Below are 23,876 nucleotides of genomic sequence, written 5' to 3' on the forward strand. Positions count from 1 at the left end.
AGTGTCATCCATCATGTATGTAGTATGTACACTAGTGGCATTACTGGATTTTTTTTCTTTTCTCTGAAAAGAACGATTTCGATCATCCAATTATGTAAATTATGAACATTTGGTGATGATCTCAGTACTGGTGAAGAATGACGTACTTTAGAAATTTCTTTTTTTTTCATGTATTATGTTTTCTACTATTTTAAGAATTGTTTTTTTTGTTCTTTATTTTTATAGGACTACAAGTAAATCTCTTAGACGCTATCTGGAACTTGAATAAATACGTTTTTAATACAGTTAATATATAATTTTCATTCAATCTTTAAAAAATCCTTAATTTGTTTGTTTGAACATTGGTTTCTGAAGTTTTGCAAGTTTTTGAATAATGAAGTGCTGAAAAAAAATGAGAGAAAAAGTCCATATTTTGAACACAAACACAATAAAGTGAGTGAGTGATGCAAAAAATTAAGTTGTTGTGTATAAGTAGTACATCTTTTAATATACTACAGATAATAAGCGGAAGGATACTGCAAGTTTTTCCCAACATTTTAATGACCTGGATACAAAGAGTGAGTAAATGTTTTATTTATGAAGATGATAAAAGTGTAAACTAAGAGTATGTGGTTTATTTTCTAAGGATTTATTTTAATAATTATGATAGTTCAATGTTTCAAAAATGAGACATTTGTTATTATGTTAATTAAAAAGTATTCCTAGAAACTGTCAATAAATATTCCTGCCCAGGCATTCAATCATATTTTGATATCATGGTAATCAGTCATATATATATATATATATATATATATATATACATCAGTAATATTCAATCTGCCGAATAGTATTCAATCGTACTTGCACCTACTGTTGTTATACGTTTGATTCACAATAATCAATAATGTTCTTCAAAGTTACCTTGACATTACATTATTTAATCATCTGTTATTTTACACGATCTATCACCTAAATTATTCAACCATACCGTTACTCCACAATGTTCAGTCATTTCTTCATAGTATTTAGATAAACTTTCACTTCGTAGAATTCAATCATATCATAACTTTCACTAATTGATCTTTCTCGTAATTCATTAGTTTACCATCACATCATGGAACTTAAGTCACCTGATAGTTTAGGGAATACTTCTTACGCTTGGGTCTTCAGTGGCATAGCGGACTCACGCCGCTGGAAACCGGGTTTCGGCCGTGGTGGGAAAAACATGGATAACCCGTTGTGTAGCTTTGTGCTTAATTCAAATCAATCAGTCAACCTTATACGTCTCGTTATCAGTCATATCTTAACGTGATAATATTCTATCATGCATTTATATCATAGTAATACATTATACTTTAATTTCAAAGTATTCAACTTTAACCTCAGTTGTTAGTTTCGTCTTCACTTCGTAGTGGTCGATGATACTCTGACTTCATAACTTTTGTTCGTGTTTGTATATTTTTTTGGTTGTAGGCTTCACGTGGTTGTTATTCTGCCGGACTGTGGATCTTAAGGTCCATTTTTCGCATGCCATTACTGCAAAATAAGGTAAAAAATACACTTCATATTTATGGGCTTTAATTTTCTTGTTAGAGTATTCCAGTAGTTGACGGAGGATGTTGATGACTATGTGCCTTCCGTCTAGTATACAAATGTGAAATTTAGGACGGCTAATGCAAATAACCTATGTGCAGCTCTCGGAGAGTTAAGTCATAACTTTCGTTTCACTGTTAATTAGTAAGACTTTTACTCCACTGTACGATGAAGTTCTGAGAATGGAGTATCTTAACTTCTTTATTTGAAATTATATTGAATTGTCAAACTGTATGTACGGTTTTCTGTTTTCTAGTTCTAGCATGCGTTCATATCTCTGTTTTCTACTAATAGATAACTTGTCTTGCCTGATATGTTATTTACATAGCTTAATTATTTTACGTTTTAATTTCACATCATAAATGTGATATACAACTTGTTAGCCTATACAGTATTCTCAGCAACTGATTTATCTTCTGAATTAAACAAATGGTATCTCGTAAAATGTTAATTTTTTGTCGCCACTGTTAAAAAGCAAAAAAGCAACAACAAAAATTATGGTGTCTTTGGTTTTGTTTGTTTGTTTGTTTGTTTTTTGTTGTTTTTTTTGTTATGGTGTCTTTGGTTATTGGGGCCCGGCATGGCCTAGCGCGTAAGGCGTGCGACTCGTAATCCGAGGGTCGCGGGTTCGCGCCCGCGTCGCGCTAAACATGCTCGCCCTCCCAGCCGTGGGGGTGTATAATGTGACGGTCAATCCCACTATTCGTTGGTAAAAGAGTAGCCCAAGAGTTGGCGGTGGCGGTGGGTGGTGATGACTATCTGCCTTCCCTCTAGTCTTACACTGCTAAATTAGGGACGGCTAGCACAGATAGCCCTCGAGTAGCTTTGTGCGAAATTCCCAAACAAACAAACAAACAAAGTCTTTGGTTATTACAGCACTAGATCAAAATATTAGCCTGTACAAAATATAACTGAATGATGATCATCATGGTTTTATTTTCAAAACAAAGATCGTAGACCAAAATGATAACTTTTGTTTATCACGTCGTTGTGATGGAAAATTGTTTTTTGTTTAAAAAAACACCTAAGAAACCACATTTTTAAGCTGGCTAGTGTAGTTTTAGATTTTAATTTTCAAGTGTTTAATTTATGAAAATCTTTACGCTTTATTTCCATTCACAGATTTCTTAAAATTCTTGACCTCTTGAAATTATTCATGACATGTTCTTCCTCGATGCTTATCATTAGATAGCGTGTGGGTTCTTTATCTTTTTTTTTTTCCCAGTATTCATCGCAGATTGCCTTTCCCAGCTATCCCCTGAGCATTTAAGTATGGAAATGTTGGAGCTCATTTCAATTTAAAATTACCTCAGGCCTTTGTGTTCGGCATTTTTTTGTTCTTTCCTAGTTTAGCACGGAATCTTCTCCTGGGAAATCAAGCTTACGAACATGACAGCAACCAGAAAAGAGGCGATGGTCAAAGCAGAATTTTTCATTTGTCGTCAACTTTTGGGATTTTGAAGTCTTTTCAAAGAATGTCAACCACTTTGCCTCTGTCTTCAGATAATTTCACCACGTCTTTTCCGCAAATCACTTGTCTGTATGTCTATTCTCGACAACAGAGTAAGCATAAACCGATGGCAGGGCATCAACCCCTGGTCTTGACAGCCTTTCTCATGCAAATCAGCTTTGGTAGATGACCCTCACTGTTACTGGGTGGGTGATACCAGATGAGAATTTTATGTAAATTATACTGGCACAACTATAGTCCATTTCGCTTTTACTTCTTTCCTTTCTGGGACCCAAATTTGATTTAAAGCAATGAGAGAGAGACTTGACAAAACATGTCTGTGAGGATGTGTGACCTTCATTAATTAACTAATGAAGCGGAAATTTCCTGGATCTTGGAAATACCCGTTTGAACAAGGAATTGATGGTTTAAAAAATTGCTCTGTGATTCATACCAGAGTCATATTTAAATTTGCTTATTAAATTTATCACAACAAGAATGAATAGTTTTTTAAATCGAATCTTAATTATGTTCGGATTTGTCATTTAAGTTCACTTTATAAAATTTAGAAGTCAATATTGCCAAACTAAAAAAAAAAATAGCCTCAACTGTATTAAATATCCAACATATAGTTTGCAAAGTTTTGTAATTGTTACAATCAAACAGAACAGAAAATGTAAACGTATCCGGCCCGGCATGGCCTAGCGCGTAAAGCGTGCGACTCGTAATCCGAGGGTCGCGGGTTCGCGCCCGCGTCGCGCTAAACATGCTCGCCCTCCCAGCCGTGGGGGCGTTATAATGTTACGGTCAATCCCACTATTCGTTGGTAAAAGAGTAGCCCAAGAGTTGGCGGTGGGTGGTGATGACTAGCTGCCTTCCCTCTAGTCTTACACTGCTAAATTAGGGACGGCTAGCACAGATAGCCCTCGAGTAGCTTTGTGCGAAATTCCAAAACAAACAAACAAACAAAGTAAACGTATATTTAAACGTATAACACATTAGTTTAAAATAAAACTGTGCAATGGAGTCAGAGCTATAACTTTTAATATTGAAAAAACAAACATCAGTGACATGACCGTCACCTATAACATATTATTAACCCAAAAGCTGGAAGCACGATTTATTTATATACTTTAATATTTTTTCGATAACGGGACGCGAATGATAGAACCGCTGATCCATATTTTGTCACCCTAACCACTGAGTCATGATAGACCACTATTTGAGTTAAGCTGAAAGGTATACAAAGGCTATTTGTGAATACTAATCATACCTTATTTTGAACAGACTAGAAGAGAGATAAGTAAATAACAGCGTCCACCCGCTAACTCTTGAGTTACACTTACCTGGTCAAGTAGTGAGATTCAACTCTAAGACCTTTTGTGTGCTTTCGATCCCAAAATTCGGAGCGCGTTTTTTGCCTCCTTTGCACTCGAACTACAAATCCTTGGGTTCACAATCTGAATGTACTACCACTAGGTCACAGCAGTGAATATTGGAAGTACTTTAACGAGTATTTTTATAAATGTTATGTCCAGATGGAATAAAGGATTGGGGATGGAGGGAAATGTCTAATCAATCAAGCGCAAAACATTATATTCTATTCAGAAACTGGTTGTCAGTATGAAACTGCAACTATTGAAACATAACTTCATTAAATCCTGACTTTTCTAAACCCATCTCCTAATAAACAACATTCATAATTACTGAAAAGTGTATACAATTTTTAAATATTTTTTATTATTCAATTATTTCTAAATCAAAATTTCAAACGTCTGAAAGATTTAAGTCTAGAAGCGTAAATTAAGTAGTGAAACGCATTGATTTTAAAGAGCAAGAATTAAAAGGGAAATCACTTAAGAGAAGTAATTAATAAGTTTGGATTTTATTTGGCCCCCAGTGGCTGGTTGGTTGATTTGGTGTTTTATAAATTTCCCAATTTTACTTTAATCTCAACTTTTTGGCACAGATAGCCTAGCTGCTTTGTGCTATAAAAGGAAATTAAGGTAAAATAAACCAAAGATATAAAGCATAAATCCAATGTTTACATCTTGTCTACAGCATTAAGAGAAAAACTACAGTAATACAAGTGGTAGAGGACTTTCTGTAGTATAACTGTAATTATCATAACTCGCCAGGAAGACTAACAGGTAACTACAAATCACCGTTAGTCAACTGAAGTTGGCATTTCCAGTTCTGGTTCCGAGTTATTTGACGTTATGGCCATTTTCTAATTTCAAATCGAACAAGATGGACTGTGATTCTTAGAAGGGAATCTCGTTAAAAGAAAGTCTAATGTATAAATTAAGAAACTTAAATGGCATTAAAAAGATTGATGGCCTTTAAAACACTAGAAACACTTCCAAGGTGAACAGTGTCACCACTAATAACACTGTCTAACGTTATAGACAAACCTTGGGACAGAATATGGTGATAATGGCGCCGTCGTTGAGAGTCATAACGACGGCAAGAAATTAAAACGAGGTTTACTGTGACCGATGCGTAGTCTAATTAGAACAACTTTCTCTTTCCGATCCTTACGGAAGCAAGACGGCCAAAGTCCAATATAGGGTTTTATTTGGAAAAGCTTGTTGTCACGTTGCTCGTTTTAGGTTGACTGCTAGCTGGTACAGAGCCGAGCCTTGAATACAGGACGATAGTCCATATATGGAACAGGCACAGCGGTGATAGTGTCAGAGCAGATAGATTTTGCTGCGGCGTCGGCGAGCTCGTTCCCACGAATACCAACACAGCCCGGTATCCAGAAAAACTGGATAGAAGTAGACGTTAAAGATAATTAGGCCAGTCGGTTTTGAATATCGGCGAGAACAGGGTGTGAACTAATGTGAAGCGATTTCAGGGCCAGTAAGCGAGTCAGTATAAATAGCACAATTTGAGTACTGCTTAGCTTCTATGTGATTCTAATGTGAAGCGATTTCAGGGCCAGTAAGCGAGTCAGTATAAATAGCACAATTTGAGTACTGCTTAGCTTCTATGTGATCCAGGGCAAAAGAAATGGCATACAGTTCAGCAGTGAACAGAGAAGCTGTAGAGGGGATTCTGTACGCAACCACCAAACCATGGCAGAGCCTACACAATCACCTGATTTTGAACCATCTTTATAAATAGGAATGGAAGAATGGTTCGAAAGATGTTCAGCAAATAACAGACAATATTTACAATCGGGAGTGTCTGCTTTTCTCAGATGATTTAAAGATAGGTCACATTTGGGGATCGTAAGAAGCCATGGTGGGATGGGCTGATCAGTGATTACAGCAATGTTATCCAAGGATAGATCCAATTCATCCAACTGCGCCTGCAATGGCAGATAGTATATTTTGAAAAAGTATGGCCAACCAAGGAAGGAAAACACAATCCCAGGTGAAATGCTTTGGTAAGGAACGAAGTTTCGAAGCATATAGTAAAGACAGTTGCAAACGGCAGAGAAGGTTCATGAGACTCTACGTATAAGCTGTGAACTGGGGAAGTGCGGAAAGCCCCAGTGCAGAGCCGAAGTCCTTGATGATGAATGGGGTCCAGCATCTTTTAGGTCGAAATCCTGGCAGAACCATAGACCGGTGATCCCTAGTCGAGTTTCGAACGAATAAGAGCACGATATATCGTTAGCATAGAACATCGATCCGCTCCCCAGGTGGTTGAAGAGAGGACACGAAGGATGCTCATTGCTCTTGTACATTTGACTCATAGCTGCTTAATGTGTGGCATAAAGGTCAGCTTACGGTCAAAGATAAGCCCCAAGAAATTTGTCTCAGGAACCATAGGCAGCACAACTTTGCCGATACGGAGTTTAGGATCAGGGTGAATACCCAGTTGGCAGCAAAAATGCATGCAAACGGTTTTAGAGAGAGAGAAGTTAAAGCCAGAACACAGATCACAGATAACCTATCGTGTAGTTTTGTGCTTAACTTCAAATAGAAAATAAAGTATTTAGCGCAGGAATTACATTAAACATCTGGGGTATATGATAAGTTTCCCATAATATGTAGGAATTTTAAGGAGGTGATTTCCTGTTTTCCTGAAAAATATAAATTCATCTCAAAGCTAAAATGTTTTAATGAGAGTTATATAGTTCAATCATATCTTTAAGTAAGTTGTTATTACTTAAGCATAAGCTACTTTAATAGGGTACCTGTTTTGTGAACTTACCAACTGAGCCGGCATGGTCAGGTAGTTAAAGAACTCGACCCCTAATCTGAGGGTTGCGGGTTCGAATCCCAGTCACACCAAACCCACTTGCCCTTTCAGCCGTGGGAACGTTATTATGTGTCTGTCAATCCCATTATTCCTTGGTAAAAGAGCAGCCAAAGAGTTGATGGTGGTGATGACTATCCGCCGTCCCTCTAGTCGTACACTGCTAAATTAGGGACGGCTAGAGCAGATAGCCCTCCTACAGCTTTGCTCGAAATTCAAAGCAAACCTTCAAAAAATAAACAAACAAACAAAATTACCAACTGAACATGCAAAACGTAATTTCTGTATTGGTTTAAGTATCATATTTTTACTCTAACTTACTCGGTTTGCACATACTGTGCAAATACTGAAGGTAATATAATACCACGATCATATGGTTGTATGAAATGAAAACTTTGATTTCTTCTCTACCAGTTAATATTTTAGAAAGTTCCAAAAATGTTATAATTTGGCATGGAATAAGTAACGCTTATCACGAAATGTCGATGATAAAGGAGATTAAGATTTGGTTAACCATTTTACTACAAATCTGGTTTGCAGAATATTTTGTTCTGTAATTGTCAAACGATTTTTATACGCCAGAGAAAAATTTCTGGCACTAAAAGAACGAAGTAAAGCACCATTAAACAGATTGAATTAAGAATTATCTCGAGTTGGTTGTTATAAATAAATCACGAAATTCTTATTTTACGAGTTATGTCATTATTTGACCCGAAAATAAAAACGCAATTGAAAATGTGCACTAAATAAATGTAGAATTCAGCTTTCATTGGTATACTACTATAATTAAATATTGGTTTTGCTGCATTACTTTAGACGTGAAACTACTTTTATTTCTTGAAATCGGAGCTTAAAACAGAACATAGCATAAATAAGAGAAAAATATTCTGCTTTTTATACAGGTTTTTGAAAATGTTGAATAGAAATTTGGATAAAAGTTTTATAACGAGTCCCTTTGGAAAGTTGCTTTTCAAAAACATTTCATACATTCAATTCTTGTTAAGAAATTTGATCAACATTTTAACCACTTGTGGCCATATGAGCTAGTCGGAATTTAATGAAAAAGTTCCGTTTTCAGAATTTTTCATCGAACAACCTCATCCATACAAAAAATTATCTTTGATGCCAGTTAATGTGTTTTTATCTGAGGAAATTTCATTTATTCTTCTTATTTACCATGTTAAAATAACAAGTTAGCGAAAACTAAAGCACAAGAGTATGCGTTTTCTAAGAACTCTGAATTTCCCAACGCCTTTACTGAATATTCTCGTTTCTTAGGAAACTTGCCACTAACGTTCATGTATCCTGTTCTTTTAAATATGCACATACGTAATATCCAGGCGTTGCCGTAACATGGGTAAGTTGGTGGAGGGTGAAAGATTAATTTCATATCAAGTTTGCTATTTGAAATTCGGTCGTATATTCTGACAAGATCAGCGGCTACTGAAGGCGAAATAATTTTGTATTTCAAAACCCATTTCTGCACACACTGCTTCAGAAATGGTGCATAATGATATTTTCTTCAAAAGATCCGGCAATTTAAACTAACGCCAAAAAGAATAAAGAAAAATATTATCGTAAATGTTTATATTTTTCTAAAAGTTAGAATGAGTTTTCTCTGTATGTATGTATGTGTATATATATATATATATAATTTGTAATTTTCTTTACGTTTAAACAGACAGACTACACGCTGTTCTAAACATAATCTCGTCTTCTATAGCTGTGTACTTGTGTTAGTAACTGTTTGAATTCCAAAAACTATAAGTCATATCTTCTACTTGATGAAGTCTGATTGTGAATATTCATTTACTTGTAATTTAGTGTTGCAGTGGAAAGCGGTAAGTCTGATGTATGATAATGTTAAAAATCAGGTTTCAAGACCGCGGATGGGCAGAGCACAATATCCCATTGTGTAGATTTACGTTTAACAACAAACATATCTATCATAACAAAAAGTGAGAATCTGGCAAGTTTAACAACAAACATATCTGTCATAACAAAAAGTCAGAATCTGACAAGTTCAGCGTATTAATCGTGAAGCTAGTAGCAGTAGTTATAGACTAAATTTATACCGACAGTTTCTGAAACAAAAGAAAAAATGGAATCCACTTAAGATGCCTTTTTTTTTTTAAATCGCATATCCTGAAACTTAACTAAAATGTTACATGTTGTTGTTTATTTGAAACAATGCTATTTTAAACGTTCAATTTTACTTGAAATTCCAAAACCACAGTTTATATTCGCACTGTCCTAGTCTGCTTACTCTAATCATAAAATACAGATAGTTAATTACATTTGTTTTGTAATTTCAGTGGCATGTCCTTCAGTGTTGTAAATATTCATTCAATTAAAATTTAGTCTTGCAGGTAATAACGGCTAAATATTTCACTGACGGTTACATAACGACCATCTTCTAAAGCTTTTGGAAAATTACTCATGTTTTTAACTATGATTATAATAAAATATTGAATATCACAGTTCCTTCTGGAAATATTGGGTTAAATACTTTTTATTGCAGTAAAGTAATTTTGGAATGTTATATATTGTACTAGATAAAAAATAAATAAAAATACGTAAGTTCAGGCTTATATGGTTAGAAATGCTATTCTGATAGTGCAGTTACAAAAAAAGTTAACCACCAGCTGTTGAAGTGACAACCATTCCCTTATTAACTTAAAGACTCTCCTCGGAACTGGGCGAGGTAAGTGTTAGGCATGAGAGGGCGTCCTTGTCAAGAAAAGACAAAATGTACAGGCCTAATGAGATGCGGCGTTCGTTACGAGAAATCGATTTCAAATTCAATGTCGTAGAACCCTTTTACGAACACAAAGCTTTGATAAGTTCACGTATGTATGTCTTCCATCATGTCTATGAAACCATAGAGCGGCAGTTTAGAAATCAAGCTTACCAACATCAAAGTTTAAAGCTTGACACAAGAATACTAATAATACGTGGAAAAAACACAACAATACCTTGGTTATCCACGAACTTTTGAAACTAACGTGAATTCATTTGGAAAGTGAGCTAACGCTTTTAGAAAAAAGGACTCTCAGTAACTTCAGAGTTTGATGAAAGACTTTCTTTTGATTGAAGATTATATTTGCCAGTACAAACTTCAACTTTTTTCACTGAAATGAAGGGTTTCAGTTGCTAAACTTTTTAATAGATTAGTTAAGCAGAAAGATATTTCGAAGCATTACTTTAATTTCATATTAAAAACGATCACTCCAAGAATTACTTATCGGTTTATAAATGCTAGTTGAAAATAATCTTGATTTGACAACAAAGAAAAATTAACACTGAAATTAAAAATACACTATTTCCTTGTATCAATCGCTAACTTTCAAGTGGATTTGAAATTTAGAAATATCTAATGGAATATTGTTTTCGAACACGTACTCGGAATGAAAATAAAAATAATGCAAAAATATTAATTGTTCATGTTTGTTTGGATTTATCAGAAAATTTACTTCATCAAAATCTTCATACGTACTGAACGAAAAGATGGAAGAACAAACACATTTCTTTACGTTACCAAAAACTATAACTTTCGTATATTGTGATTTTTTCCGAAGAAAACTTGTTATATAGTCTTGACTACAGTTTTGGAAATATGTCAAAAAATTAAACTAGTTGGAAATAAAATACTTTTAAACAACCTTCAACTGAACACGATACGTTACTGTTGCATGAGTGGGGAGTTTGGATTAGGTAATGTTTTATAGGGTGTTCGGAAAGTCACTGTGCACTTATATATTTATTAACAGACATGTTTCAATATAGAATACAGGAGGTAAATATGAATGACAATTATAAACAATGTTAAAAGTGACCCCCGTTGGCATCAATACAGGCCTGGATCCTTCTTATTTTGTTTCTAAACACCGCTATCAGTTGCTGGCTTGAAATAGACTGAATAAAATATTACAAAACTGCACAGTAACTTTCCGAACACCCTGTATTTACTCAGAAATCTGCTAATCCCAAAGTGTTATATATATCCAAAAGTAATACCACTGAAATTTTATGAGTTATTTGAATTAATTCTATACAAATCGCGTAGACAGACTACCAAATGGATGGATATTGACGAATTATTTATTTACAACAAAATTGTAATAACATTAATTCGAGCATACTGTTGTTTTCTGATAACTTGTTACTAACATTTAGCGCTTTTGTATTATCTCAAAATGTATTAGTTTGCATATTACTCTAATATACTCCAATGGCTCGATGGTAAGAGTGAACGTTTATAACGTAAAAAACGGATTTCGATGCCCGCGGCTGGCATAGCACTAATAATCTATTGTGTAGCTTTGCGCTTAACTACAAACAAACTACTCTTTATTTACTACTCTCCAAATAGCAAGAAAAAAACAATAAAGATTGTTGCGTGATAGTCAGAAAATACGTAAGGGTATAGATTCATATTCCCCTTGAAGAAAAAAAGCTTAAACGTTCGCACTGAATAATAATAAAGTTAAGCAAAATTACTGTAAGTCTATATGCTTCAAAAGTTGCTTAGTTCATATTTTGTGTACTTAAACAAGTATCACATCTACCCGTTCTTTTTATTTCGTGAACCTTTGCCATTAGTTTGAAGTCTACCATTGTCTAGCTTTCTCTATATCTAAGTATATTTAGAAAAAAAAGAACATTTTTTGTGCATTTGTAATGAGCTTAAACGTTTTTTTTTTTAAGTAGTAAACTACTTCTTCGTTTCAGTTTGTGTACAACCATTTTTACAGAAATGATCAAAGAGCCATTTTTATATAGACTATAGAAAGTTGTAAGGAAAATAATTTGTTTTTTTTGCAGCTTCTGAATTAATATCGGGCATTAGATATCTGTACAAAAACAGAGAATTCGCGTTTTTGCATCTTTCTTAAAGAAAATGATAAATAATGGTTGATCTCGATAAAACAAACATAAAACACAATGTGTTGTTTACATGATTTCAATTACTATACTTACACAACACCAATATGTAAATAGAGCTGAGATGCTGAAATGTAGTGGAGGTCAGCCTCTTTAAATCTAGTATTGAACAAAAACCTTCTTTCCAAAATGAGCTATAATTTGGAAATTATCTTGACAAAAATCGAACTGAATAGGCGTTGAAAAATAAGTGATTTTCTTTTACATCAATAATTGTTCATAAAAAAATCAAGTTTTGAGTAAAAATTACTTTTAATAATGAAAGTGAAATTTTTTCTCTGGATATCAAAATTATCTATGGACTATGTAAATATTTATTCAAATCTCACCGAAACTTAAACTTCGGATGTTAACGTGTGATTAATATAATTTTCTCTAATACCTTTGTGTTGTGTATTGTTTTTAAGGTCGTAAGTAAAAACGTAATAAAGTATTGTTTCCAATAAATTAAAATTTTTAAAAGTTTGATCAATTTATTCACCAAATAGCATTTTACAATATCGATTGAAAAAAATAAATAAAGTTACGCTATGGTAAAATAATAATCACTTGAATAAAAATTAGTTTTGTTTAAATTTCAGCAGTACTTAGTTGTATGAACTTATATAGTTTTAAATGTTCAATCCTTTGCCTCAGTTAAAAGTTTATATTCTTCCAAGAATGAAAGTAGAAGTTTAACACCAATGTCAACTTTGGTGATAAGGTAATGCTTCAAATGTTTTGTAATTCATAAGTTTTAATGCGAAAAGAGAACTACATATCTAAAGATAGGGCTTCGAATTTAAGGTTATAAAACCTTCTGACTGTTTTAAGATGAGCAGGAAGAACTATTGTAACAAACAGTTAGGAAAAGCACAGCAAGCAGCAGACTTGGCCAATGCTTTTCACTTAACAACTGATAACAAACCTAGGAAGGACATCTATCTCTCCTTTCAACGATGTTATTATATACACTATGGCTGTCATAACGCAATGGGAGAAGGCTATAGAGGATTTTGGGCCTCATTCAGAGTGGCGGAAGCCATATTTTATCCTTCGGTAGCCGAGATTTTTCAGAATTTATATAAGGTTCCGAGCCTTTGGGGATGCTTCTGATTACTGCCAGGGCAAGAGTGCCACCACCGAGGGAGACAGCTTGTGTGTAGAGAGTGAAAGCTATTCTGCGACAGTTGTCTCATCCATATTCAACAGTTAAACATTAACTGTAGTAGGCAGGCAATTTGATATCCTTACTCCCCTCTTCCCCAAACCGCCCTCCAGCCGCCATATTCCTTTTCGCCAAGAATGGGTTGCTGCAGTTGGACGCGAGAGAATACGTTCACAAAGCAAACGCAGTAGGTCGGTATCTATCTTTGTGACCACTGGAGTTGACTGTTTATACATTTGAGTAAGTGACATGCGTCTCTGCGTCGGATCTTGCTACTGTTCACACGTTTACGCTCATATTAGCGCAATAAACTACTGCCATTAGTCGAACACCAGTCAGTCGTCTTCTTAGTTATACAACAAAGTCATACAGTAAAAATGCTTCTGCAGGTAAAATTGTTTAAAATATTTTTTTTTCTAAGCAAATAATTTAACTGATTAAGATATTCTTAAAATGTTCACAGCACTCACATAATTTCAGGACATAAAATATTTATTTTAGATCAATGCACTTTCCAAAACAGTAGAAACAAAATGTAAAAGTAGTTTCAGAAGTTTATTTTTGACACAAAATAATAATATTATCTTATCTTAAATGAAAATCATATCTAAATCTTTGAATAAAGAAGTAACGTCATGCATAAATACTGAGTTTTGGTGAGCAAATTATCTCAAAGCAATCTTTCACAACGTATATGTTGGATTTTGTTTAAAGCTTTAAACCACGAATGAAATTTCATGCACTGCTTCTTTTTTCCTGCTTTTCGTTAACAACCCATCAGAGAAATTGAAACTGGGGTATTTTCCAGTAGCTGTCGTTATCCTAATATTTTCATAACTTATAAGTATCACGAAATGGGTGTGTCTCCTCTTCATAAACGACCACGAAAAATTGGTTTCTGAGAAGGTTAATTTTCTTATTCTGATGAATTTATATACATGTGTGTGTGTGTGTTGCAAGAGTTTGTTTTAAACTAATATTCTTAAATGGAATTGAGAGAATAAACAAAATTGGATTTAAAGGACAGAGATGAGTTAATAATATCCTCTTATATTATATACTTTTTGAAAAAGCAAAGCATTATTTTGAATCCAATATTCTAAATGCGCTTGTCTAAGTGTATATGATATGGTATGCGTTTTTTTACTAGTGCTAAATCATTATTTTGGTTAATGAAAAATTAAACTTGTGTTTAAACATACTTGTTATTTTAAAAAGTACTTTGCTGGTCAAAGTGTAAAATATTTTAAACTGTTTATATGGTTTTATAAAAATAGTGTAACAGTTTTTTTAAAAAAACTTTTATGTCTTAAAAAAATCTTGGTGGAACCAAAAACGACTCTTTCATCCAATGTCTATTTTTGAAACACAGTTCAGATATGAAACAGCTAAACCGTATTTTTCGCTATTTAAATATACTGAATTTACAATATAATTATAGCAAAATATTAATATATTATATACCTTATTATATTTGATTTATGAACTCTATACCATGTATAACTTAATCTAGTTTCGATTTAAGACTACATAATATGATCTCAGACTTAGCTAATATAAAATTAATAAGCTCTCTCTTTTTTAGGCCTTACAATTCAAACGCTGAAAGTTGTTGAAACATTGAAAATTAATAGTTTTAATAAAAATATCGTAAACTCTGGTTATTTTCCTATATACCATTTAATTCATTTATTTCGGATTCAAAATGAAAAGCACGTAAAAATAGCACTTCAGGTATATCTTTTGTGTCCCAGACATTTCTACTCAATAGGCCCTTCAATTCAATGCCAAAGCTCATTAGCTGAACTAGCTATACGATGAAATATTTAAAAAGTCCCTTTTTAAAAATATTTTTAAAGTTAATTTAATCCAGTCTATCAAAGGATCTAGCGGATCATTGGATTTACATCCTCTCTTCGGCCAAGATAGTGGACCTCTAATAAGAGAGAGATGCGTATATTGTATTAGTTAAGAGAGTTCATATATCATTGAATTACTGTGTTTGGTAAATATGGTAAGGTAAGTTAGTCATTGATGTACCATCATGATCAAAATCAGATATCAAGTACATAGTGAGAAGGTGATTAAGTGGTGAAAATAGCTTCCATGGAGGATGAACTATTTTACTGGGCAAGTTATTAATAATAACGTTTTGGGTTCTACACCTAGAAAAATAAATAGTGTACGAAGCGGTAAAAGATGTTTTACGAGAGGTGGGAAAACTGATCGTGCAGTTCGCTAGAATACCTAGATAACTTGACGCTCCAGATAATGAAGACAATCATGAAAAGAGGAGAAGACTGAAATCCAGGAAGAGTGACCATAGATGAGACGGGGAGGATGAAAGTTTTGTATGTTTAAAGTATCCAGGGTAATCAACGTAAGTTTTTCTGGAGGTTAAAACGCTCTAAAACCTTGTGACTGAGTATAGATAATTGAGCTTTCCAGGTCAAGTGCCTTTCAGAATTAACATCAAGGTAATTCACATTAGATAAAAGTGGATGATAACGTGATTGATATGGGCATTGAAAGTTCAGAGTTGTGACAAGGCCGAAATTTCTTTAAGTGGGTTCGTATAAGATTGTCGTAGACTTGGTAGCATTGAAGGATTTGATAATACAGATCACACGATCTAAGAAATTGATTGATGGCGGATTGTAGAAACTTGTTTATAGTGATCATAGTTGGGCAGAATATCATAAAGGCATTGCATTCAGCATATTAGAAAGCATTAATACTTGAAGGTCACGGTATGTATATGAGTGGTGATAGTGGTAACTCTTGGAACACCCACTAAGATATGGACTAGAAAGGAAGCCTTCTACAGAAAAATAAACGGATAACGTAATGAGAGTGACATTTTCTAAAGTTTACAGAGTAGGCGTTGGTGCCAGACTGAATCAAAAGGTTTTTCAAAACAAAAAGAAGAATCATACAGAATATTTCATTTATGTTGAAATGATTGATCATTGTGACAGAAAGCTTGAGTAATTGGATCTATGTGAAATAAAAGGCAGAGAGCTTGCTTGGAAATCTAAAAGTCGATTTTCGGAAATAAAACAATGAAATAAATAATGCAATCGTATGACAAGAGTGCGCTCAAAACTCTGGTGAGACTAATTAAATGGTAGGATCTAATATTAATACAATTCTTATTAGTTTCCAAGACATTGAATGAGATCTAATGCAAGGAATCGCATTGTAAGCGTAACCAGTAAGAGGAAGAAACTTCATGGGGCTAAGTAGAGGAATTATTATAATACCATCTTGTCCTGGGTCACTGTTATCCTTATACACAATTGCTAGTCGAATATCAGATACCGTTATAAGGAATACATACAGTTATTATTCAGTTCATGATAAAATACAAATGCACGTCAGCAAAAATGAATAATCATTTAAGTAATGTAACAAACGTATAAGCATTCTCAATTGAGAAAGCCAGGGCAGATTAGTTTCAAGGTTTGAGTACTTTACAGTTTATAAGTGAGACTAATTCTAGTCCAAAGCTAAAATTTTATTTAATTTAAAGTATGTTACAAAGCTATATAATGGGATATCTGTGCTCTGACAATCAAGTTTCTAACATTAAAAATCCACAGACATGCAGATGTGCTACCGGGAGGTAAGTTCAAAGGAGTTGTGAATATCCCGAAGTTGATTACATGGTCGATCATTTTTTAAACTCACTTTATAGCAACCATAAAAGCTTCATGCTGTCTTCTTAATGCTTCTATGATAGTTTAAAAGTCAAGTGATCTCGAGTTTTGGTGAATTTTTGATAGGTTATGAATATTTTGAAAAACTGAGCAAAGACGTCCTTTTGAAAAAAGGATGTTAGATGAAACTATTCTAAAGGATATATACAGAACTGTTGAAAAGAGAATCGACTGGAAATCGTTTGCATAGGTATTTATCTCTTCCAAAGAAGATAAGTTTTAATTGGAATCTCCAAATGCATTATCATTGTGAGCTTGATAGGAAGACCAATTCGCTTTACTTTAACTCAAAATAATTTCTTTGAATATGAATAGTTATTTGTAGAGGTAAGTTAAACTGAGATAGGAAGATGGTCACCACCAACTGGGTGAAAAATATTAACAGTAAGAAATGTGACTAAATTTGTAGTGTAAAACACAATGTCTGGAGTAGTATTTGATTCTGGTCGTGTATATGGTAGGTTTAAAGGAGAAACAGAAACGTTGTTCAGCGTTTAATGAACGTTTGTTAACAGAAAAAGATATCTGCTATGATCACTGATATCACCTATAACATTATAGCTTGGGAACTTTCAAGTTCAGTCGAGTAAAAAAAATCAAGGGCTAAGGGACAGAATGAAATCTCTATGAAATTTGAAAGTTTGGGAAAAGTTTTATTCTAAAGGACGTATTAAGTAGATTCGCATATAAAATGTGTTTTAATATTGACAATTTGATGGAAAGTGGTAGAATATTTTTTAAACGTTCAACGATATGTTTTTTGTGGGACCTGTCCATCCTTCGTCTTGGACATTTTGGCAATAGAAGAGAGAGAGTGTGTTAAGAATAGAATAACTTGCCATAGACTGACTTTAAATACGGGTTTGGTGGCAGATTTGAGGTATCCATAATAAAGGATCTATAAAATTGGTAAGATAATAGTAAAAAATGCAAACATCTCCCTGTAACTAATACGAGTATCGTAACCGAATCAGTTGGAAGATTAACAGAATGCCTTGTTTCAAGAAAAGTAAATGAGGTTGGAACATCAGGTTCCATTTACCTTTACATTTATAAGAAAATGTAAGATAGACCAAAACTGATTAAATGGATTGGAATACTGCTGACCTCTGCAGTAAGGACAGACTTGTTTATTGGGACACTGGACAGTAAAATGAGAGTTGTATGAAAAACATTATTTACAAGGAATGGTTGAGTTGGAGAAATTCGAGATGTCCTGACTCAGTGACGTAGTCTGTTTAATACAAGCACCGTGAAACAGGATGAAATCAATTACATCACAGCACTGTGAGAAGAAAAACGAATAAAAAAGTAGACCCTGTCAAATTTTGAATTCTAATCGCATGATCAATGGAAATATTATCGACAGCGAGTTAAAAATATCTCATTATAAGTGATGCAAGTAAAAAAACCTTATAAATGTAAAATGATGCAGGGTGACAAAAGCTAAAAGAAGGCAAACAAGAATATAGTGACGATATAATTATACATAGTTAAGCTCTAAGTTACTTTCATTATTAACAATTAATCTTGCACTGCATAATGCAGATAAAAATGGTTACGAAGTCGATCAATTTGACCGGTCCATAGCGAGAATCTTTAAAAATCTATAATAATGAAAGTAGGTTTTGACTTGATTTTCCTTGTACGTAAGCCCTAGGTTCTTAGTTACACTACATTGATGCCTATCCCAACAAGACTATGATATGATAAACAGATTGCACATAAATAGTCAGGAATGTGTAACTTTCAACTATGGTAATATTAAAGTCAATTATGCATTTTACAGTGTAACTTTAAATTTTAATATTGAAAGTCGTCTATTGCTGTATTATTTCTGTTTTCTTGTTTGTATTATATTTGGCACTATCATCTCTATTTTATTTTACATTTATAAAATGTAATTTTTTCACTTGTTTTCCTCTAATTGAAACTATTGTATTCTAAGAATACATGTAATATAATTTAGTTTTATGTGTACTGATATTTTATACTCCTTCACTTCATATACAAAAATACGGTTGGTTCACTAAATACACCGATTGTATAGTGTACAAAGCATTGAGAATTCTACATGTTACAATCGTCTAATGCTCATCTATTACACAGATCTGCAAATTTAAATATTGTTTTGGTTTTAATTTTCATAACAGATTTTTCTTATAATTTAGCTACGCATATTTGAAAATAACGTTCATTTTTTATCTCACAAGGTTCTTTTACAAATTAGGAAGATAAACTCTTATATCGATGAGATTATTATTTCGTTTGCTTCACTGAACAATTTTTATTATTATGTTAATGTACATACGACGTTTTGTAAAAAATCTGTAGATGATGGAGAAAAATACAATTTTTGGAATCAGTGTACAGGAATTACTGTAGAACATGTAAAAATTTCGAAACAATAAAACCATCACAGGCCTGTGTTATTGACTAGTAATTGTTGTTTTACTCTGTACTTACACTTATTAAAGGAACATTAACTTTCTGTGAAGAAATCTAACTTAAAGGGGTAAAGATAACATCGTTTACACTATAACTATCATTTTCTAAAATTACTTCTGATGTTACGACTAAGCGATGAGTTCTTGCACTGCTCAAAAATTAGTGATAGATTAGTTGTAAGAGTTATCTCAACCGAAACAAGTAGAAGAAAGACGAACATTGTTGTGGGTTTATCGCTTTCTATTTTGGTATCTTAGCAATAATTTCCTGCCTTGTTTTGGGGTTTGTTTTGCAGAAAAACAAATGAAATGAGTGTCAATAGTATTTTAAATTTAAAACCTCTGTCATTGTTAATTTTTAGCGTGCATATTTTTATCTTTCCCTTTGAGAACCTTGGACATCCGTGTTTATAGAGGCCCGGCATGGCCAGGTGGTTAAGGCACTCGACTCGAAATCTGAGTGTCGCTGGTTCGAATATCTGTAACACCAAACATGCTCGCGTTTTTCACTGTGGGGCGTTATAATGTGATGGTAAATCCCACTATTAATTGGTTAAAGAGTAGTCCAATAGTTGGTGGTGAGTGGTGATGACTAGCTGCCTTCCCTCTAGTCTTACACTGTTAAATTAGGGATAGCTAGTGCAGATAGCTCTCGTGTAGCTTTGCGCAAACTTCAAAACAAAACAAACCCTGCATATAGAGCTTACCGAAACTACGATAAAAATCAATATCACGAATAACGCATGAAATAAGATGTATTCTACAAGGAGGTTCCTGTTTTAGAAAAGTGGGTTTAAGAACTTGAATTGGTATTTTCATTTCAAATTATGGTAGCTCCATGTAATTATATATAACATCACAATGTTCAAAATTAGCATATTTCACCATCATACCATTGTGATTTAAAAGTTTTCAATTAATATATGCACGAAGAAAACGCTTCAACATTTCTGTAAATAGTGAACATGATGGGAAGAACTTAATATTCGAATTTGCCAAAAGAAACCCCTGAAAGAGCATATCTTAGTCCAACTTCCACTGGGAAATCAGTTTAGAAGAAATAAAAGAACTGACACGATTCTGTGAAGCAGGTCGATCTCTATTAGAATATTAAAATAACGCGTTTAGATATAATGGCAGCGGAATATGAAGCAATCTCTGCATGACTACGTAGATACCTTAATCTGAAACAGCTGTGAAAACAATTATTGTGAGTAGCAGGTAATGTTTAGGAGACCCCAGAAAACAAAGTCGACTTAGAATTCTTATAAAGTCTCTAAAAGGATTTAACATGTAAAAGTTCGGAAGGCAGGCCAGTCATATTTAGTAGCTAGCGGTGTATTCACATACTGTAAAATGTTAACAGCTAATGAGTAAAGTCTCTTTGCTTGTTTGTTTAATTTTCGCACTACGCAAATCGTGGACTAGCTCGTTAACCGTGTCTAATTTTGAAGTGATAAACTACAGGGAAGGCAGTATGTCAACATCAAGGTAGTGGACTATCTCTTGGGATATTTATGAAATATTTACCAAGAAATAATGGGATTTACATTTACATTATAATACCCACACGAAAAATATTTGCAATACATAGAAAATGTTATACTCACAGAAACAGTCTAGTTAGTATATCCAAAACGATAATCAATACTAATGCAACAAGTTGAGAACGTCCAATATCACAAAACCGCTTCGAATACTTTGCAAAATTTAACGAGTCTGTCTTTTCCTACCCAATACCATGACAAGAAGTTTTACGAAAAGCTCTTTATGTATAGTGTTGGCCAAAATGTTTGCTTACTGTTTTATATTGCTGTTACTACTTGGTGTTACACGTAGTAGTTATTGACTAAATGTCAGAGTAGTAACAGAGAAGGTATCGTATGATCGGATTTTATGTAAATTCATGCTTCTTCAAATGCTAGATGTTATAGCGCGTCGACTTTGCGGAAACCTTAGTGTACCTTATCCAAAATCCCGAAACGTCATTGGACTACAGGATACGTTCTTCCAGAAAAGACTACTGGTAGGCGCCAAAAAAGGTGACCATATTTTGATCAGATTAACACTTCAGGGTTAATAGAAGTCTAACAACATCTTGGGACAGAAATGGCATAAACACATTTATTCCAGGTTATACAAAAAAAACAGTAAATAGGAGATTAAACAAACAAGGTTATTTTGCTAGAAAAGCTATATACAAGTCGATATTAACCGCAATTTACCACCATAATCATGAGAGTTGGGCCAGACTTCGTGATGTGTCTTTTTTCTGGCTTGTTGAAGATTATGGTAGGATTCGTGTTCGTCGTTTGCCTATTGAACAGCTGAAAACACACAGAAGGTGGTGCAGTTCATGTCTTGGCTGCTATTTATCGTGGTGAAAAAGCCGCTCTTCATATTCTCCACGAAAACGACAGTTACTCCTCCTACAGACACTGCATGGAGACAATATTTCTGTTATATGTTTATAAGTTTAATACCGGATTTTATCATTTGAATTAAATAAAATGGCGCTTCAGAAAATCTTCTGTCTCTTATCGTTCAGCACAATTGAGTAGTTCTGCTACTTATCTTGAATCCGAAATTTATACGTTAACACGAATATGTAAAAATATGATAACTTTTATCATCATTTTCCATGGGTTTTTACAGCAAACGTAAATATAATTTTATACAGGATCATAGTTAACACTAAATAGTGCATGAGAAAAGGGGTCTTTTTCCAAAGAAAATGTCCAAACCTTTTCTCCTATACAAAGAATTTTTAAAACTCCAAATACATTAGACTCTTTAGATTTTTTAGAATATTAGGTTGTCATTCAACCCTCTTTTCGGCTTGGTCCCTGCTTTATACAAGGGTGGAAATGCATAAAATTCTTAAATGACTTCGAACTTAGCGATAAGCTTTAGAGCTTACAATCGCTAAAAATCGAGATTTAGTACATCAGTGGATGGAGTACAGACATCCTATTGTAATGCTTTGTGCTTTACGAAAAACATGAAATATACTGCAAATATAACGTATAGTAGTTAAGGATTAGCTCTACTCACCATGAACCCAAAGGCTACTTAGAAACGTATTTCCACAAGTCAGTTTGTAATTAAGCACAAGGCTATATTATGGACTATAAGTGCTTTGCCCACCACGAGTATCGAAGCCCGGTTTCTAGCGTTGTAATTCCATAGACATGCTGATGTGCCACTAGGGGACTTCTAGAAGTCAAGTTTAAACCACATAAACGAAACATTAAAAATATTTGCGGGTGTTTACTATGATTAAACATTTTGAGCAGTTGACTGTAAATTGTTAAATGCCCCTAGTGACTTTATGGCAAGGCAACATGCTTCCGAGGTAGGCTTGTAGTTTAATAGCAACCAAACCAAATCTTTGTAAAATAATTCTCACACCTAACATCTAACTTTGGACCTGATAGTTTATCGTATAAGCCTAAGAAGAGGTAGATTGTGTTCAATTTCAAAGGAAGAGAAGGGTTTTGAAGATGAAAAATAATCGGCTTTTTAAATAAAACTGTCTTAGTTTTGAGATTTCTTGGAAAGTTCAAAGTTTTTGGCACAAGAAATTAAATATTAATAATTGATTATAAAACATTTCTTATAAAGTTCATTTAATTTTGTAGCATGTAAAAACTGATACGTAAAAAAATCAAGCCTTGTTGATACTTTAAAAAACATCTGTTTTACTGCAGTGCTTCCCAACAGGCTATTCCACAGGGATAGAACCTCAAATTCTAACATAATATGGCTAAGGTAAGCACTTAATGCTGAGTTACCAAGGAACTGCTTTAAAAAGATTTGAGTCACTTTTGAATAAAAAAATACTTAAATGTTTAGAAATAAATTTGCCAACTGAATGCATAGTGTAAAGTACAAGTTTCGTTGGTGTCAGTATATTCATAAATATTAGCTCTTTAAACGTTTGAAATAATAACCAATCGATTCTCGTTTGATCAGAAATCATGTTTCAGTACTTTGCTTTTCTGATGAACTTACTGCCGAACAATGAAAGTTACTTCCACAATTGCAGAACGACTTCTTGACGATGTAATCTCGTTAATATTCAAGACAAGCACCAAATGATATTAAGCGAGTGATCAGTGAAACATTTCTGTATTCAGTAGAAGGAAGGCATGGGTAATTTAATGTGGAAAAAATAAGGGAAAGGAGGAGACGTAGAAATGAAAAGAAAAAAAAACATAAAGCAACAAATGACCAGACGAACATCATCCATCACAACCGACATTAATGCAGCATGAAGGCGGGAAACAACTCGTGCGGACGAAGGTACCTACGTCATTGCTTGAGCCAAAGTAGAGACCAGCCCATTCTCTTAAACGTATACAGTGGACCGGAAATCGGTTCCC

The 23,876-nt window shown here is 33.8% G+C and overlaps 1 long non-coding RNA gene across 6 annotated transcripts in view; it reads right to left on the reverse strand.

The window, feature by feature from the left end:
• Positions 1–82: 82 nt before the first annotated feature.
• The window catches only part of LOC143258573 (uncharacterized), a 181,563-nt gene continuing 157,769 nt past the window's right edge, over positions 83–23,876 (reverse strand). For all 6 annotated transcript variants that reach the window (XR_013032366.1, XR_013032363.1, XR_013032365.1 and 3 more), the window contains 2 exons: positions 7,190–7,460; positions 83–1,515 (listed from right to left, as the gene is read on the reverse strand). This is a non-coding gene — a long non-coding RNA (uncharacterized LOC143258573). The remainder of the gene's footprint in view (positions 1,516–7,189; positions 7,461–23,876) is intronic.

Source organism: Tachypleus tridentatus, chromosome 8 (assembly GCF_004210375.1).
Source record: "Tachypleus tridentatus isolate NWPU-2018 chromosome 8, ASM421037v1, whole genome shotgun sequence".
Classification (NCBI taxonomy): domain Eukaryota; kingdom Metazoa; phylum Arthropoda; class Merostomata; order Xiphosura; family Limulidae; genus Tachypleus; species Tachypleus tridentatus.